At 46.4% G+C, this 19,850-nt stretch overlaps 1 protein-coding gene across 1 annotated transcript in view; it reads right to left on the minus strand.

The window, feature by feature from the left end:
• Window positions 1-19,850, minus strand: part of PAX2 (paired box 2) — a 165,900-nt gene that overhangs the window by 26,739 nt on the left and 119,311 nt on the right. The gene's annotated exons all lie outside the window — the stretch shown is intronic.

The raw sequence follows: 19,850 nt of genomic DNA on the forward strand, positions 1-19,850 counted from the left end.
ACAGACAAGTCTCTTTGGAGCCCTCTGTCCTATCCAACATATGTTGGTTTCTATTAGGATCTCTGTCTCATTCCACTACTTGTAGCTGTTAATTTATCCCAACCCATATCTCTCTGTTTTAAACCTCCCGCCAAAATGAGGTGAATCATTGTCTGTGACTATCCCCCTTCCTATCCAAAGTGAATTAGTGTATCACAAATCCTAGTCCTACTCAGTGGGAATCAGCCTCCCTTGTAATCCTTTGTTTTAACTAGGAAAAAAACCTTTTCTGGTGTAAGCATCATCAGAAGCGCATCTCTGTCCGTGCAGCAACCCTTTGACACAATCTGATCTCACTGCAGTGTGTCTCCTGTCACGTTCCAGGTGTCTCTATCTCTGTTATGCCACCCCGTGTCTGATGTGGTAAGTCCGTCTCTGTTAGAGCCCACTCATCCCCTTTGAGGTGAGGTGAATCCATTATAAATATCTTGCCCCATCCAAAGTGAATCTTCCTGTGTGATAAACCATCTTTTCACCCATCTGTTTTTTTTTCCTGTTATCCCCCAACTCAAATGAGGTGCATTTATCTCTGTTATAACCTCTTTTTATCTGAAGTGAGTGAGTCTCCTGCTATTAGCATCTGTCACGTCCAAGGTGAGTCTGTCTGTTATAACCTCCTGTCCCAGCTGAAGTGAATCTTCCTTTGTCATAATCCCTCATCTCATCTGAGGCAAGTCTGCTCATTATAATCTTCTCCAACTGTGCTGAGTATCTTTCCACTGTCACCCCTCAGTCTAACTTTGGTGAGACCAGTTATAATACTCTCATGCATGCCGATGCATCTCCATGCCCTCCATGCTGAATCTCTACCTACTATTGTCATCAGATAAAGGTCTGACTGTCTTACAACCCTGTCTAACCTAAGATCAGGTTTTCCCTCTTACACTACAGTTGCCTTCCTGCTTTTTCACTATTATTCCTCAGACTTCAGCCTCTCCCAGCAGCTTCCTGTCTGTGAAGCTCAGAAACTTGCTGTCTGGCAAGGAGGTACCTGCATTGCCCTCTTCCCTCCTCCACATGACTGAGAGCGTGCCCACAGCAGGACGCTGCTCCCGTGAGACCATAGTGGCAGTCACTGTGGAAAGGCCAGAACCATGCCACTCAGCCACATTAGCTTTATAGCTCATGGATGGTGCCATGCCGGCTGTTTTTCTGGCACACTTAATGTCCAACTGGTGGCCCAGAGTAATAACTGAGCCTGCTGCCTCCTGGCTATGAGCTATATCCGTTTATAGGTGATTATACGATATGATATAATCAATAGTACATTATATACAGTAACGTAGTACAGTACCACTCACAAGACCATAGAAAATATTACATATTGATTTGTCCCAGCCAGCAGCCTTCCCTCGAGCAGCTCCTTCTTTTCCTCTCCCTTTCTCTTGCTCTTTCTTTTCCACCCCTAGCCAGAGTGGGGCTGTTTGCAGGCCCTGATCCTGGGCAGTTTTGCTCTCTTCAGGCTTATTCTCACAGGGGCAAATTCTGAAGTTCCTGAAGGCTGGAGCTCACGACAGATTTGACTAAGAAAAAATAAAGCAAGAACTTGGCTTGCTGGACTGCACACTGTGTTAGTTAGTGGAGACTCAGTGTTTTAGATAGACGGGGCTGTTACTCCAGGGGGTGGCTTTCAGAAGGACTAAAGTAGCTTGAGTCGCATGCTCCTAATTCCAGTAGTCACTTCTCTCTGGTCCCTGCCAGCTTTCTGCAGGGAACTGCTGGGTCCAGGCTCAGAAAAAAAAAAAAAGTGTATTTGTATTGAAGCTTGTCTTGATTTGTCTGCATCTTGTGAGGCTGTTTGCCTTTGAGGATTTTTTTCCACACATGTCAGTCAGTGTGCATGAATGTGCACGCCGTTTTGTTAATATGCATCGGTATTTTTGCAATCAATCACTATTCTGGTATGCTTTAGATTCTGCATCACCATATATGCCTGAGCAGCCATTTGACTGAGGTGGCTGTTTTAGATTATATTTGCTCTTCAAGGATAGCAGCCCTACAGTGTGCACAGTGCTCAGTTTAAGTGGTTGGGTGTTCAAGTAAAAGGTAAAACTTCCATTGATTGTCATTAAAACAGATTTTACCCTTTGTAGGTTGTCCTGATTGTTTGTACAGGTTTGTGCACACGTGTATTTACAATTCCTATGTGCCTGTAGAGCCCTGAGCACACGTGTCTCCTATGTGTGCATGGCCCATGCCTTTGTGTGGAGGAGCTGAAACCACAGCTTCCCCAAGTCGCTGTAGGAGTCTCTTTTCCTTCATTTATTCAGGGGCCCTTCAGATCTTGACAAATCTGTCACTCTAAATTTGCGAGAGATTATGGTGCTCTCTCCCTAGCACGGAGAGAGGTGATATATGATATCTGCTGCCCCTATTGATTGCCTGATCTGGTGGCAGAGGGCTGGCGAAATGAACTTGAAATGAACATCATGCCTCAACTCATTGTGCGTATAATACACTACTTAATCCCACATTTTTCAGCCACTATGGAATTCAATTGATCAATCATGTCCCTCTGATAGTACTGTTTTAGGGGTTATTGCTGCTCTGCTCACTGACCTTTTTATTTATTTATTTATTTATTTGTGTGAGAGTGTGTGTGTCTGTGTCTGTGTGTGTCTGTGCCTGTGTGTATTTGCCAAACTCAGGACCAGCTGATAAGAAAGGTCCTTGTATAACCGGTGGGAAATGAAAGAAAAGGATGATGGGAGGAGAAAGGGAAGCAGCAGGGTTAGATAAGGAAGCAAAATGATCAAAGCAAGAGAATAGGCAAGGACAGGTGGAAAACCTGTGAGGAGAAAGGAAGTGTTTAGCTCAGACAGGAGTTCTGGGTATGTGAGGGCATACTCTCTCACAGCCTGTGAAGGCCAGTCTTGACCTCCACCTTTAAAATCTACAGACAAAATTTTGACAGAGGACTGTAGGCTATCTAGAGGTGGACCTTGTCTAAACGTCTTGTAGTAGGATTGGACTTAATAATGGCCGGGCACAGCAATACCAAACTTCACACAGCTATAATATGAGTTGTGCATATGGCAGGTTACTGATGAAGCAGAGAAAATGAGAAGCAGAGATGATCCTGAAAGATAGAGATTTATAGATCTTGTGTTGCTAGCACTTAAGAGATTCACAGTCATGGATCAGTATATTTTCTTCAAAACCAAAGGAATGTAAATCCCCTGTATTTGTTTTCTGATGTCAGAACCTATAGAGGGTGTTTTTTTCATTTTTTTTCCCCTGAAACTATTAAGGGACAGAAACTTGTGTATGCTTTTAGATCAAAGTTGCAGTTCTTATCTAAGCATATGACTCTGTGAGCTGGTGTTTCAGGGAAAACCTCAAATGTTGTAATACACAATACACAAATAAAGTATGGAAGCTGGCAATTGTGTGGTTAGGAGCAAAGGTGGCAATAAAGAACAGCGAGGACATTGAGGAAGAGATGGCGTCTGTCAAAGGGCTCCGGGTGAGGGTGAAGGGAGGACTCGCAGGGAAGATCTGGGTTGGGAAGGGATAGCAGATCCTGTGAGGAGTAGCACTGTGGTGGTCAGCAGTAGGTTCAATTGATGAAGGACACTGCTAGGAGTAAAAGCTTCACAGAGGGGGGTTTGCAGAGAAAGAAACTCTTGGAAGGGGTGTTACTGAGGTGAAGCAAGGCTTCAGCTGCAGGATGAATTGGGGAATGCCACACAGGTAACTGCACTAGCTTTATCGTTAGGAAGTATCATCACTTTTCCCAGTTCCCTTTCTAGAGGCACAGAAATCTCTGGGACTGACACAGGAGCACCTCTCTGTTAAATCAGGAGGAGCTTAACAAACAGCTTGAGAGGCGAACCATGGCCTCGGTCACTGTGTTCCTCACAAGAGCACACAGTTGCTGTCAGTGTGGTCAGGACTGCCTTGCGCATGTAACAGGAAACATCTCGCCTCCCCAGGGGCTGCTGAGAGAACATACAGAGCCAACATTTGGCAGAAGCCTTCGATACAAGGCACAGAAAGGCACTACAGGTGTCATAGAAATATCCTGACAGGTAACAAGGAAATGCTTTGCCAGAGGACACAGAAACAACTGTAGCTGCATCTGACATAGGGAGTATGCCCATTAAATAGCTCCAAAATAAAGAGACGTTCCCAGGTCTGGACACTACAAAGACACCATTGTGTACGAGTAACACAAAACACTGTAACAAATAATACAGTCACATCCCTAGCTACAGGTGACACAGAAAGCACCCTTGCTCAGGGTAGGACCGACTTGTCTCAACAAGTAATTTAAAAGCGCTCTTAATATTGCTGACATAGGAGCACCTTTGTGGCACAGAAATGCTTAGGAAGGTCATGAGACCACCTGTACAGCTGACACAGAAGCAAGCAGACGCTGTTCTCTCTTTGGGGCAGGGACTATTACTGCCCCAGTGACATGTCTGTCCGGTGCCTTGTGGGCCCTGATCTCAGTGGAGGCTTGTAGCACTACCAGTAAAAATCACAGTCATAATAAAAGCGAATGTGACTGGCATGAGAACTCCCAGCCAGGTGACACAGCAGAACCCATCTAATTGTCAAAGCCTCCGAGGGAAATGCATCTGTCTAACGGAGCAATACTGAGCCGGCTGCTGAAATACCTTCCCAGCGCTCCAGCAAGGCGGCTCTCCTCTCCTGCAGCCTGGCTTTGTCAGTGTCCCGCAGTTCCCCTCAGAGGTGCTTAACCCAAAGCAGCCCTGTCCCGCTCTCTGGTATCCACCTCACCGCTGCGAGTGCTCCCCCTTCCCGAGTCGTCCTTTGTGTTAATACTGCTCTTTCCCTTTATCTGATTTCCCTTCTCTTTTTTCCCTGTCTGATGTGTTCCCGTGTCCCAGCGCAGCCTGGCCTGTCAGGCATCGCTCCTGGACATCCCCCGGGGGCCTTTCACGGCACTGCCAGTTGTTGCAGTTTCAAACTCAATTGTTCTCCTCGGTGCTGAGGCAAATGGAGTCATTAATTACCTTCTATCGGCTGGGCCGAGTTCAGAACGCGATCAATAGCCAGCGCTTGCCATTCGCGGCAGCCGGCCGCGCGGCCCTCGCGCTGCACGCAGCGCCGGGCCAGGAAGGAGCCCAGCCACGTCAGATCTGCGCTTCAAAGCCGGATACCAAGCGTTCTGCTGGGAATAGCAAACCCACCGCATCTGGGGCTCAGCTAGGCCCTGACCAGGGGGGTCCAGGGGCAAAGACCTTGTCTGAGGGAGTAGATCACCCCATTTTCACATTGTCTGAAGTGTGTGATACTGGTGTCCTGGTCTAGACAAACTGATTAAGTTTCACTATTCTGAGGTTTCTAGAGGGTCTCACTTGCATCCTCAGTGATTAAACTAATATTGAACCCCCCACGGTAAGGACCAGGGCAGAGAGTGGCAGCCTAATCTGGTCATCTTTTCACCTGTGTAACATTTTTACCCTACTCCATAGGATTTGGAAAAGGAAGACTGTAAAATTTGGTTTACATTCCTTCCAGAAGGGTTTTTTCTATCTTTTGGGCAGTGTGAAAGGAGGCATCTTCTCTAGACAGGCCAGTTCTGTGTTTCAGCCCTTAGCAGTGCTGCAAGAATTGTCATGGCTTTGATTGCAGTGACTGAACTGGTGGGGAAAAAGGTGAACCTCAAATTCAGGTGGAAGAGAATCCCAAGTGAATGCAGGGCAGTGATAGCAGAGCATGGAAGGTGCTGGCAAGATCCAGCAATGTGTGGAGTAAGAATAAAATCAGGGATGTACACTGGGATAGTGAAAGAAGATGTGGTAAGAGTGCAGGTTATGTACAGTATCCTTCAGAAATAGGGATAGTGGAAGATGAGTGTTGGAGGAATAACACCTCAAGGAAGTACCTCAGCATTCATGAACTCTGCATTTGTTTAGATTCTTGTGTGCATTTGCATTAAATGAATCCACAAGCCTGAATCTGAGTTTGCAAACTGATGGTACTGTGCTGGTCTGTGTGTCTCTGTGTAATTTAAGTGTGTGGGCAACACATAAACTGTGTGCATTTGTTATTTGCATGTTCAGGTTCAGAGAAGAAGGCTCAGAGACGAAGGGGTTGTATGTTTGGAACGAGGGTATAGCTCAGCTGAGGAGTTGCTGGGCCAGGGAGGCTGCCCATGCCCGGAGCTGTGCATGCCTAACCAAGGAAGAGAGAGATGTACGCCAGTTGTCCTCATGTGCGCCAGCTGGGGGGCTGCAGTGCTTTTAACACGGGCTGAATATGACAGAGTACATCAGATGGAGCTGAGATGGGCAGTGTAGCTTTAATGCAGGGTTTACATGAGCAAAATGGCAATGCTCAATGAGAATGTAAATGAAATGAAATGTGTGTGCAAATGTGTAATGAAGTGTGTACTCAGATCTGTCTTGGATTATCATGGGAGCATGCAACTGTGCACTTAAGGAAGTGGGTGTGTGTATGTGTATGAAAATCATATGTATTTACTACTGCATGTAAGTGTATGATAGCAAATTTGGCCCAGAGTATCTGGGAAACTAAATCTGTACAGACTAAGTCTGTAGTTTTGTGTGTTAGATTGTATAATGAGCACATCCAGCCTTACTGAATACACCAATAAAGGCCTTTCTAGATGTTAGCCTGCAAACAGCTGCCTCAGATGCGTGCACATCATGTACTGCAGCATTTGGAGGGACGCACTGGGGCACGTTGGCCTAAGCAGTCCAAGCTGGTGGTTTCTGTGCAAGCAGTCACTACAGCTCTGTGACCTTTGGGTATGCTGGAGGTGAGTGGACATACTCTGCTCTCAGTTAGGTTGTTGTAAATCCACAGCAATTCCCTTACCTCAGAGGAGTCACTGGGGATTTATACCATTGTAACAAAGGACGGAGTGTGGGTCCAATATCTCTTACTAACACTATTAGGCTTGACTGTTAGCCAGATAGAACTGCAGCTGCCTCCAGGAGCCAGTACGCTTGCTTTGTTTATGTTGGTGGAGTGCAAGCAACACTATCACACATGGGCCAGATCCCCAGCTTAGTGTAAATCTATAATTCTCTTTCCTTCAGTGGAGTTGCACTGATTTACACAACCTGAAAGTTACCCAAGGGTTATCCTGATTTACACTGTTTTGGTGCCCACAGCATTGCCTTTAGCACAGAGCCTTCAGGGAGAAGTGCTGCCTCAGTAAAGCAGGGCACCAGGGGCTGTGCTGTTCCCTCTGACAGAGCAGGAGACCTTCTTAGCATGGTTGGCATATACTGGCTGACTTAGCTGCCTCCCCTCATCTTCCTAAGCCCAATTGTTGGGGAGCCAGTTCTTGGCAGGATCCCCCTTGGTGAGCACATAGAAAAGGGTGGCTTTTGTTAGCTCCAAAGGACAGAAGCAAGGCAAAAAATTACATCGCATGCAGCCCTAACTATGCTTGTTTAGAGAAACTGCTTGCATTTATGAAGTCTTTGGTGCGGAAAGCAGGGTTGCAAATGACTGCATCAGAGCGACAGTAAAGGCCATTAATTTCCTGTTATGTTTTCCTGTGTTGGGGGCTTTATTAATTTAATTTTACACTGTCGAACAACAGCGAGCGCTGACACCGCCACACTTGGAGGCTTTTTTTTTCCCAAGCAGTGCTTTGCCTGACATGCAAATCAACACTGCTATCAGACCGCTAGAGACAAGGGAGGGAGCAGGGAGCCGGGGCTGTCCCCGTTCAGCCCCATCTCCTGTTTTCTGGGAGACCCTGAGATGGCACCTGAGAGGAAACAAGCTCTAGAGCTCAGCAGATCTGGATCAAGCCACAGGCCCCTCTAATGCACAGTCTAGAAAACATGAACGGCTCTTTCTTTAGCCTGCTTGGTTCCATTGGCTTGGTCCCCCACTAAAATACCTCTTGATACCTCTTTTCCCTCCGTTTCCCTTGCTCTAGAGTCTCCCTTCCACTTCATTGTAGTTTCCCCTCATACACACTTTTACCTTAACCTCACAAGTTAAAGGTGGCTGGGCCTCCCCCGAGCCAGGTGCTAGTGAATCATGTTATGGGAAGCTCTTGTGAGTCAGCACTGAACCAAGGCTCAAGCAGAGTGTTTTTAGAGCCACCATTTTTTGATGTGCCATAAAACAAAGGCTCCAATCACTCAGAGTCATTAAAATTCCCATGGCATTTTTTGCAAGAGTACAGACATTAACCTGGCTGTCCTGAACAAAATCCAGCCTGAGTGATTACCCACAGCATATCTTAATTCTCCTGTGGTTTCATTTGGACATGGCACAGCAAAATTGCTGTGTTGTTGCTGTGCATTGGTCAACATCTGCCATGATCCACCCCAGAGTCAGCCACATTTCCGTAGTAAATGAGATCTTCAGAACAGGAAGGTTAATAAACAGTGTATCATGTAGATGGGTGACTGCAAAATGCCATGCATGAAACAGCTGCAGGCTTGCAATATGCTGCAATTAGCTTGGACTGTTACCATGTAAACTTTTTCTGAATTCTGATTCCTATAATAACTGTATATTGTTAGTAAAGTAATTTGGAATCTTTCTGCATGAACTCATACAATGTCCCTTACTGATATATGAAAGATCCTATACTGATACAACCTATCTATGCTGTATGTCTGAGATACGTTTGGAACTGTAAGAGGCCGGCCCCAAACATCATCATCAGCAATCAGTTCACAAACCGCAGAGAGCTGGGCAGTGAAGAGCCATAAGTATCTTTGAGGCTTAGCTAGTTACTTTTTATTCACTGGGATTTAACTAGGTTCTCCCAAACTCTAGGATAGTTCTGATCTGCTTACAAAGTCAATTCTTGTGTTCAAGGCCTACCTCCTCCCACACTAGATGTCAAAAGCCAAAGTCAAAAACAACAACTGCTTTGGAAAACCAGTCACGGAAATGCATCTGCCCTTTAAAACAGCCTTACAGCCTTTTCCAAAGCATTGATGAGAATGCTAGAAGGCCCCCAAGACTTGAGGTACAACGGTATCCACCTCAATAAGGTTTAATCAAATGCCCCTAAGCCTGTCCCAATACAGACCCCCTAGCCTAGAAGCAGAAGAGCACCTCTGAGCTCTCGGCAAAGGCAGGGCCAGTGAGAAAGCACTCCTGACCTACTCCACATCCAAACGGAGACAGTGTTACCCATGACCCGGCTCCTGTTCAGCCCCTCTGCTCCTGTATGTTTCCTGTGGTTGCTGGCCTGTGTGGGAAGAGGACTTGGTGCCTAGTGCCTGATGGGGTGTAAGCAGAAAGGATGTCTGGATGGATGAAGAAAAAGCAAAGGAGAAATGTGGACCTAGGCCTTATTCTTAGGCCCTTTGACAAAATTCTGACTTTGTAAAGGGCTATAAAATAGGCATGAATTGCATTTAACACCTATTTAAAGTGCCCTTTATGTTATCTGACTGGTGCATGGGAAAATCACCTTCAAAGAATTATGGACAGAGAAAAACAGAAGACAAACATGTATCTGTAACCGCTTCTGTTGGGCTGTCCTCCATGTGCATGGTCTTAAAGCCTAGTCTAGCCTCTTCAGGCAAACACAAAATGCTGTTTGTTTCAGGCCTTGCTTGGCAGCCACAGAAGAACTGGAGGAAATCCAGCATTCCCTGAGAGGGTCTTGAAATGTTCACAAACTGCATTTTTCTTTAATGCAAGTTCTTGTGGCAAAATTAATCACACTATTTTTTCCCTCTCTCTCCCCTCCACTCCAGTCACCTCCTTGCCCCTTATCTATCTAGCCAGGGTTCTCACGGGCTAATCAGTAGGTGAGATCTTGTTGCTTCCTCCTGAGATCCAGTGAAACAAGGCTAGAGGATCTGATACTATCACTTAAGGAAGCAAAGAGCTCCTGCTTTTCTTTCAAATAACTGCAGTCCCCATTTTGGGAGGAGGAGGGGTTTCTCTCTAGCCCTGACTGAGAACAAGGTGCTCCGTGTTTTCGTTTAGTGCAAGAAGACATGCCCCTATAGGGATGATTTCCATCTATGAGCAGCAAGTGATGCTTAACGTTACATTGATGTAGACTCAGGAGTGCAGAGATGGCCAAATTAGTTGCTAATCTGTGCACTGGGGATTGACTGTTGGGCCCCATAGCTGCTGGGATGTGATCAGAAAGAGAGAGAGAAAGAGAGAAAAGGGGAGAGAGCATGAGCCATCCTCAGCCAATGCCTCTGTAAAGGTTGGGATTCCTGAGGCCGCTGTTGTCTAGTGCTGTCAAGGTCAGCAGGTTCGGGTTCACTGAACGGTCAGGATGGTTTGAATTACTGGCACTGCCTGCCGATTCCTCCGCTGATTGTGATCCGTCTTCCAGCGCCTGCTGTGGGATGCTGCTCCCCGGCCATGTGCTGCTCACGGTGTGGGACACAGGGGATGTCAGAGAGGCAGATGCTCTTGTTAACAGGATAGGTTTTTAGAAAGATTTAAAGAGCCAAGGCAATGCCAAAGAAAGGCACGTACTCCATGCACTGAGCACATGGAGACCAGGCTTCCGGAAACAGCAGTCCTGTCCCATTTTCCTTTTACCTGGAGAGCCTCCTTGCCCTGTCCCAAGTTTCTGCCTTTAATGACAGGTAGGAGAGTGGCTTGAACAGGGCCTATCAAATCCTTATGGGATGAAAAAATTGTTGGCAAAGATTTCTGTCCAATGTTATGTAAATCAAATGCTTAGTGAGCAATGACTGACATGCAAGCCTTTATGCGAACCACACTGCTAGGACACCTCCTCCTCCAACACAAACAGGTGTGTGACCAGGAGAATAAAGGGCAGGGGGAACCCGGCAGATTCCTACAAGGTTGTCTGCAAAGAGCAGCAGAAGGTCCTTAGAAAGTTGCCTGCCAGTGCGTACCCTAGTAGGCAGGCTTGGAGCCACTGAAAGGAACTGTGATACCAGAGCAGGGGGGAGAAGTCATGTCCGTATGGGTGTCAGTGTGCACAGGCACATGCCTGTGGTGCTGTCAGGGTGTGACTGGGTGCCTACATGTGTGTGTCTGTGCATATATTGTATATGTGCTGTACAAGCATTCATAGCAGAAATAAGCATGTGAGAAAGAGTGTGGCAGGTGCACACGGGTGAGAGCGACAAAATGGAATCAGAAAGGGACTGGAGATTGTGTGCAACTTTCCAATGTTTGTCTTTTACAAGAATGTCATAGGCATCTTTCACTGGCTCTCAGTGGGACTGCACTAAGAAGAAATCTGTCCCTCTCAGTTCAGCAACTGGGGTGCTTATTTTTACTTCTTATTCTGAGGTTTGTTGTGTATCTCTATGAGTCAGTATTCACTTCTGGATGCATTCAGCCCCAACTGCACCTATGTATATGTAGCTTTGGTACTCACACCTCTGTATCTATCTGCCAGACACATTTCTGCACTAGTACACTTGGAGGAAAATCAGGGTAACACTGAGAATGGAGCTGCAAGGGGCTGCCCATAACTTGTGCCAATACACGAAGCCTCTTGCCCAGCACTGTCAGTGCTCATCAAGACATAGAAGAGATCAGGGTTAACTTCCATACAGTCTCCTCTGGAAAAGGGAAGCTGCCACCTCCCCTAAGCTCAGTGCGGATCTCCTGAGCTGGTTCTCTCTGTGGCCTGGTTCCCTATGCATTAGCAAGTACATGGTGCCTGCCATCACCTCTGCTCTTGACGCCTCTCCCAGTCCCCTCTTCCACTGCAGAGCAATGGGCTCTGGCAGGAAGGGTCAGGGACAGTGCCCAGTATCTTGCTGGTTTACATTAATGAGATACACACAGTGTAATCCAGCAATGGAGTCAGCTCTACAAAAGGAGGTAATAGCAGGCTGCCTTGAACAGAGCAGCTCAGGTAATTGGTTTATCTATCTAGAAGCAGTAGTAGCAATCTCTGCACAGACAGAGTAGCAGTAAAGTCTCTTCCTTAAGGCTATTTCCTTTGTCTTTTCAATTGCTTGCACATCCATGTGAGATAGAGAGAGAGAGAGAGAGAGAAAGAGAGAGAGAGCTAGAGAGAGAGAGGGAGAAATGTTAATTTGTGAATTAATGGCTTTTCTCAGCGGAATTGTAAATTCAAATGTCACCTCACAGGGTGACACTATGCTGGGCTGCTGAAGAAGCAATGATAAGATCCCCCCCATCCCCATGCCGACATACACCCGTGCCCCTCCCCTCCCTGAAAGATAGCTGCGGAGTGGAACATGCTACTTTTAATTTGCAATAACACCACAGCGGAGGGATGCAAGAATGGCTGCTTTCCAACCCTCCCTTCCACAACAACGGGGGCCACATCTTTACCTCTCCACCTCTACCTCCTTCCACCCCTCCCATTTTAAGCTGAGTCCAAGACAACATATTATCACAACTCCCCCCACCCCAAACTAATCAAAGGATGAGCTAAGGGAGGGCTCTTTAGAACGGATGCCTCTGCAACCCTCTCCTCTCCTGCAATAATCAGGTGAATTAATGACCCTGAAGTTAAAGTGAGCGCTGATACTCAGACGTTGTGCAGCGTAGGGGAGAAAGCCTTCATTGTTTTCGAGCAGGAGGCGGGCAGCAGCAAGGGAGATTCATGGATGGAGATTGAATATGCAATTTTCTTTCACCTTGCCAAGAGCTACCCCTGGGCTGTGCCTGGCCTAAATTTTTTTTTCCTCTTGCCATCTCTGCCTTATCCGGCCCTCCCACCTCCCTTCCATTCTTTCCAGAAAATTACCTTCAAAATTGATTTCCACTTTTACAAACAAATATAATGGGAACATGAGGGGGGAAAAAAAATCTTGGGCTGTGATGAATTAGGGCTGTCAGGTGCTTCCAAGTCTCCTTTGTTTTTGTTTTACTGCCTGTTAGGTTCTTTGTTTTTCCAGCAGCTGGGAATAGTGCCCCTGCCCACGCACTCCCTATGGTCCATGGCCACCATCGCGGAATGTGTCCATCACCTGATGTCATCACTGTGTTAGCCCTGCTCTCCATCACTGTGATGCGAGCAGCCACTGCTACCAGACTGCCCAGTCCTTGACACCAGGATGCAACTGATCTCCTCATGGAGATACAACATGTCCCATACTGCCAGCTAACCGGCTCCTACAGCCTCCATACATGCCCACTGAGCTGCCTCAGCTCTTTTTTGCTTTGCTCCTCCTGTTTTCCTTTGCCGTGTTAAGCTGATTCTTGCTGGAGATTCCCCTGCCCTTATTGTTCTGGTAGATCAGACTGGGTCATCAGCAAGTGTCATCATCACCTTGATCCCTGTTGTGCCTCAATGCCATGTCTCCTTGATTCCATTGCTGTATTGCCCTTATGCCTCAGTGCCATGTCACTTGACACCTGTAACAATGTCAACCCTATCTCCTACTGTAGTGGCACCCTGATTGCCATTATAGCAGTCCTGCCTCCCATTGCCATGCCACCAACAACCCTCTAAGACCTTCTAAGACCACCTCCCTCACACGCTGCCAGCTCACTCTGATCCCTTTTGCAGTGTTATTCTGTCATCCACCATGCATTAACCTGGGATCCTCATGGACCTGGCACCGTGCTCCCTCTGACTCCTGTAGTCTTTCTGTCTGGGAGAAAATATAACAGCCACCTCCTTGAGTGCAGGCAGACCCAGGGTACACCTCAGGTAGAGTGGACAAGGTCCAGAGAGAGACAAGCAGCAGCCAGGCTAGGGAGCAGCCCCTGCCCCGGCGGACACCTGGCGATGCCAGCAGAGATGCTGGGAGGAGCTGTAGCTGCCTGACTCCTGCTGACACATATGCTGCAAGAGCCCCTCCCAGAACTGAGTCACTGTCAAAAACGTGGAAGTAGATCTAACCACAGACTAAATACCCACAGATGAACAGTCAAACACACATTCATGACGCTCACACAGATAAACAAGAGCTATACACAGAAGCAGGACTCACAAAATGTAGCAAATAACATTTAAAGACAGAAATGCAAAGGAGGACAAAAGGAAGTACGAATGCAAGTGCATGTCAATTAAATGTAATTTCTGAATAAGCAAATAATTTACAAAAATGCACATACACTAAAACATACCTCTAAATGAAAACCTGGAACTCAGCAGAATTTCCTTAAATTCACATATACAAAATTAAATCATGTACACAAATACAAACTATTTACATAAATAAACAACCTTCACACAGGCAAGAACAACCAAAATATATGTAGAGAACATACACACAGATATATAACACCAACACAAATACACATCTGTACAAACTATATACAGAAGTGCACAGCACTACCAGACTACTTATCCATGGATATCTAGCAACCACAAAGATACAGTGATACCCCAAGTATGTAACAACACATACACACAGACTATACATACAAATATACAACATTCACGTATATGCTCAAAATGTGAATACAAATACCTGGTATTCATGGAAATACATAGCACTAATACTGAGCCATATACGCCCAGACGTCCATACAATCCACAATATGCATATTCCCACCAGGCAATGCTATACATAGATTAACATACATATTTTCCAGGTCTGTGAGGGCATGCACAAAAATACGGGTCCAACCTGCCACTCACCCCAGTACACAAACATAGATAACCAGAAACCAGTAATCCTAATGCACAGAAATACAACAAACAAACGCACGTGCATTCCTGAAAAACAAATACACAAGCAGGGACACACGCAAATACAGCTGAAGCCAGACCAGATTGTCTTCAGATAGTACCAAACCATGCCAAACTAAGCAGCAACTTAAGCTTTGGAAGCAGAGCATTCTGTTCGAACTGCTTTCTGCGATGCAAGCGTTTAASTCTCCCTTACCTGAAGTCATCCTGAGCAATGCACACCCCTAGTCTCCCAGGACTGCATGCGCATACACACGCTGTCTTTCTTGCTTACAGCCAGACCTCCAGATCTGTGGTACAACAACCCACATTTCTGACAGTGCTGTGCTGCTTATGCATTGTCATCTCCTTTCTCCGGTCTCCCCCTCCTCTCTTTTCCCACAAATACTCTCCCTTTTCTGGTTGTCCTCCTGCAGTTTACTTAGAGAAGTGCTGTATGAGTGGCAGGCACCTTCCTTATGTTYTCCTAGGAGTCTCACCAGCAAAAGACCCTCAGGAGGGAGAGGTGAGTGGCTGCTGAGGATAAACTGCCTCTTAGTCTATATCTTCGTCTAGAATGGGCAGCTGTTACCTACGCTCGGATATACAGACACAACGATCCTGGAGGTTCCCCATAACCTCTGCTGTTTGCAGTGATACATCATCRCTGCAAACTGATAGCCACCAGAGACTCAGCCATACTGTGTGAAACATCACAGTCCCAGAGAAAGTAGGACGAAGACAAAAACAGAGTGTGAAACACTCCAGAAACCGCTCTCTCCCTGTGCACAGCCATAAGCTGCTGGGTGCACACCCCACAACTATATGTGATGATTGGAACATAGGGTTAGCACCCGAGGCAATGTAACTACATGTGTCTCCAGTGCCATTAAGACTATTGCTGACCTRCAATAAAGCAATCATATAGAATAATGCAAACACATCTGCTGTGGTGACAAGAAATCACAGCATGAAACAATGCAGACGCACTGCAGACAGGAATACTGTAGTGTCTCCTGCAGGGACCCAAATACTCTCTGTTGTCTTCAACAATACAACACCATGGGGAGAACACAAATTTACCTATTGCACCCTGAGACAGACAGACATCAGATGCCATGATATAATCAGATGAAATGACTCRCTCATACTCTTTGCAACTGTATACAGACAGCACAAGAAAACAAATGTATTTCCCTACCGTGTAGTTAAGAGCTAGACCTYTCTGCACTAGTACAACGACACCACTGGTAAAGCATAATCATACTGCAGGTGACAATATAAGCACGTTTTCTCTCCTGAAATGACCCCAGTATGTGGAGGAACAATCTAATCACACTTCCTGAAAACACACATCGCTCAACACAGCACTGCAGTAACATAGGCTTATTGCCTTCACTATCACAACCAGATGACAATCTGTTGTCAGTAAACAAATTACATCAACTGCAGTAACAACTGTATGAACTGCAGTGACAGCACAGTACAGCCTGCAATGGGRTACCAACAATTCCCACATTGAAACAACCTTAACGCAGTCATACCATCAGAAACAATGCACAGCTACCGCTTTGAAGAGTGCAGTGGCATTGAGTGTAACGGGGCAACAGAGCAAGCAGTGATACAGTTAATCCCATCATTAGTGTCACAGACCCATAACCCATAGCGATACAGTTAGAGCAACATGAAAACCAAAGTCATGCTGCCGCAAAGGCATATTGACACCACTGACAATGACAAAAATCACCTGAAATGTCACAACTGCATCTCCCAAATGATATAATCATTGCCATTTTGAACAACACAAATGGCGTGAGACTTGCAGTGGCACACTCAACTGCTGTATATCTGCTCAACAACTCAAGCCTCCATGAACACATTAGAACATTAGACCTCTTTCCTCCCTGCACTAATTTCCACTGAAATGACTGAGTTCAAAATTGTGGGCCTTTTCTTCAAGACACTGTGTATCCTGGGGCAATATCTAAAAGACCAACTTTCCAGGACTAGGACTATTGCAGATCTCCCTACCTCACACTCCACCGAAGGAGGCATTTCTACCTTCCCAATAGGAAAACAGAGATCGTGGCCAGGTAGTGAGTACACAAACTGAACTCTGTCAAGACCCTGCCTTGCAGTCACAGTCTTCCTGTTTGGAGTGAGGAAAGAACAAACCACCAGTAACAGAAGTTATGCTTCTCAGTACAGGATGCTGTTGTGGTGAGAGTCAGAAAACGATGATTGCAGCACCAACACCCCCCCCCCACACACACACACCTACAATGACACTGCCCATCCTGCAGCCGTGCAACTGGGCAAATGCTCCAACTGCTAGTACGCTGTGCCCTGTTCAGAACAGCTCAGTGCCATGGACTGCAGCTGTGCAGCCCCCATTCTGAGCAGAGCAGTGAATCACCTGCATCAATACAGCTAACACACTTTGGAAAACACCATCAGGCCCGCAGAAATGGTGGTGACCCCTTATTGTCCCCTTGCACTGACACAGCCCTGCATCACTCCAATGTAAATCACCCTAATCATCAAAATGACAGGTGAAGAAAGAAAAGGAGGAACTTCTGCTTTCTCAGGTTGCTCCCCCATCTCCACCGTGGATTCCTTTACTGCAAACAGCCTGGGTATTATTGCCACTTACAGTAACAATCACTCCGTCCCCTCCTCTCCCACAAACCTACTGCCGATATTAGCACTGATCATACTAACAAGCCTGTGGGTTTTATTACTACTGATACTAATAATACTGGACACATTACGTCTGCTCCCACCAATAACAGGCTGCAGATATGATCCCTGCTAATGCCGATAATACTAGGGGATATTATCTCTGCCATTGTCAGCACTGCAGATATTATTGCCAGTAATGCTGTCAAATGCTATAGATATTGTCAGGAACCAAGATTAATAATGCTGAGATTGTTACAGCACTAGTCTCACTGGAACAAGAATCCCAAATGAAAATTTGGGTCTATAAAGGAAGTCTGTTTGTGGCCTGCTATTGAGAGAAAAAGTTATCTTTAATAAGGGTGGTTTTGTAAAGATCGCAAAGGTTTCACCCAGCTGGAGATGCCATGGTATGTAGGAAACAGTTTGAAACATTTATCTTACATATTTATCTATCTGTTAATCTGTTCATCCATCCATCCATTCATCCTTCCCTCACTCATCTTTTTCCTGCTATACAGTGCCAAGACCACAGTATCTGAGTGCTACTCATTTTATGTTAGTGCCTCTGGGTCACCCCATTCTCCTGCTTTTAGCTATCAAAGAGGGGGTCATGGAACAACAGGCATCTTTGCCTGTTATTTTCCCCCTCATCCTTCTGGACTTCTCATTGGTGCTCCACAGTCTGAGAACTACCTTACTCAGCTTGACCTGCCATCACAGGATAGTACAAYATTACGGTTGCTGAGAGCCAGGATTCCTGTTCCCAACTGCAGCTTGATACAGATGCCCTCAGTGGCCTTAGGAAAATCATTACTCCCTGCAGTGCCTCTTCTACCCCTGGAAGATGGGGAGGGAGTGTGTAAGTGGTGGGTAAGGTCAGAGGGAGATTGCAGCAACACTGGCTATGCCCACAGATTGCAAGGAATGGTACACAGAGCTAGACAAGCAGTGGTGAACTTTTTAAGCCAAATTATTCAAAAAATTATGGGAGCCCAGCTCTCTGCTATGTCTAATCTGGCACTGAAGTCAGAGGTTTGCAACCACTGGGCAAAAACTGAAACAAAAGAAATATATGTCCTTAACAAGGCAAACCTGGACCATCCTTCCTAGGGACCCACCTGAGAAAGACGTATGTAACTGGAGGAAAACCTCTGTGATCTGACTGTTCCTTATTTTGTCTAGCAGGCACTCAGACCTGCTTCCCTGCTTGCTCTCTCTCAACACCATAGTCTTCCCAGGCCACCCTTTCAGTTGCAAGCAACACATTCAGTAGGTCAGGATTCCCCTTCTCCTCTCTAGCTCCCTGTGAGGGACACACCTGGCTGTCAGCGTCCGTCGCTGAGCCCACCTCATGCATCCGTCTGGCTCCTTCTGTCCAACTCGGGAGTTCTGCTACATCATCTTGACACATAATTATCTCCCTTCTTCTTAATCATCTGTGCTACTGTCTAATGTAGGCACCAGCTGCAGCAGGGAGGACCTGGGGGAGGGGGCGTGCTCAGACAGAGGCTCCTCTGTCTTTCTCCCACCCTGTTCCCCCATCACAGAGGGTGCTAAAAAGATTTTCGTAATCAGGGGTTCAGGAGCAGCTTGCTACTTCCTCCCTCTCTGCTGAACAGCATTCCTCACAGCATCATCCTTGCAGCAGGGCTGGTCCAATGGAGCAGAAAGAAGGAGAGAGCAGTGCTCCTTCCTCTCCTCTGGTGAAGGGAGAGCCGCCCCCAAAACGCTGGGAAAGCAGATTTCTTTTGGGAGCCCATAAAGGAGAGCTTTCCAATGCAAGAATAAGCCCTGCAGTTACATAACTGCAGCAAAACAGTGCTCAGCAGCTCTGGGAAGTACTGAGAAGTTGTTTACATCCAGTGTGAGTATGAAAGAATTACCTGCACTGGGTTTCTTGCCTTACCTGCTTATTCCCCCACCTCACCTAGGAGTAATCAGAGCCCTCAGGGCTACAGGGAGATTGCCCAGCAAAAAGTGCAGGTCATGGGCTGTGCAAATCCTCCCCTTGGACCCGTTTGGCCTTGGGACCAAACGCTGCAAAGTGATGATGTCTTTCAACATTTCTTAAAGTAAGCAGAGGTATAGATAACTCAGCTCTTGGAAGGGGAGTTTCAGCAGCTGGCAGGAGGTCCCTTGCGAGCTATCTCTGGGACAGGAATGGGACATCCCCTTGGGGCAGATATCTGGGATGACAGGATGAAGGCTGTTCTCTAAGGCAATCAAAAGCCCTTGCAGCTGCAGCATACAACTGCCACCTGAAAGTCTGAGAGCCAAAGGCAAGCAACACCTTCAGAACTGTCTGGTATCTCTTTGATTTCTAGTGGGGTATGTGGGCTCTTGGCCAACAGCAGGGATTTGCAGAGAATTTCTTTTCCTTCATAAATCAAAGCTGGGATGAATCAGGACAGACAACAGGAGTTGTTCTTAATGTCAGTATGTCATTGTGAAGTGTCACAGTCTTAGATGTCTGTTTGATTGTTTCTCTGTTTAATTGTATTGCTCCAAACAGCTCAGATTCTGGGACTAGAAATGATTGAGTGGCTGCATCTAAACTGGGCTGATCTTTCCCAATATTTGGAAAGAATAGCCACTA

This window comes from Apteryx rowi, unplaced genomic scaffold, assembly GCF_003343035.1.
Source record: "Apteryx rowi isolate R43461 unplaced genomic scaffold, aptRow1 scaffold_279, whole genome shotgun sequence".
In the NCBI taxonomy this organism is placed as follows: Eukaryota; Metazoa; Chordata; class Aves; order Apterygiformes; family Apterygidae; genus Apteryx; species Apteryx rowi.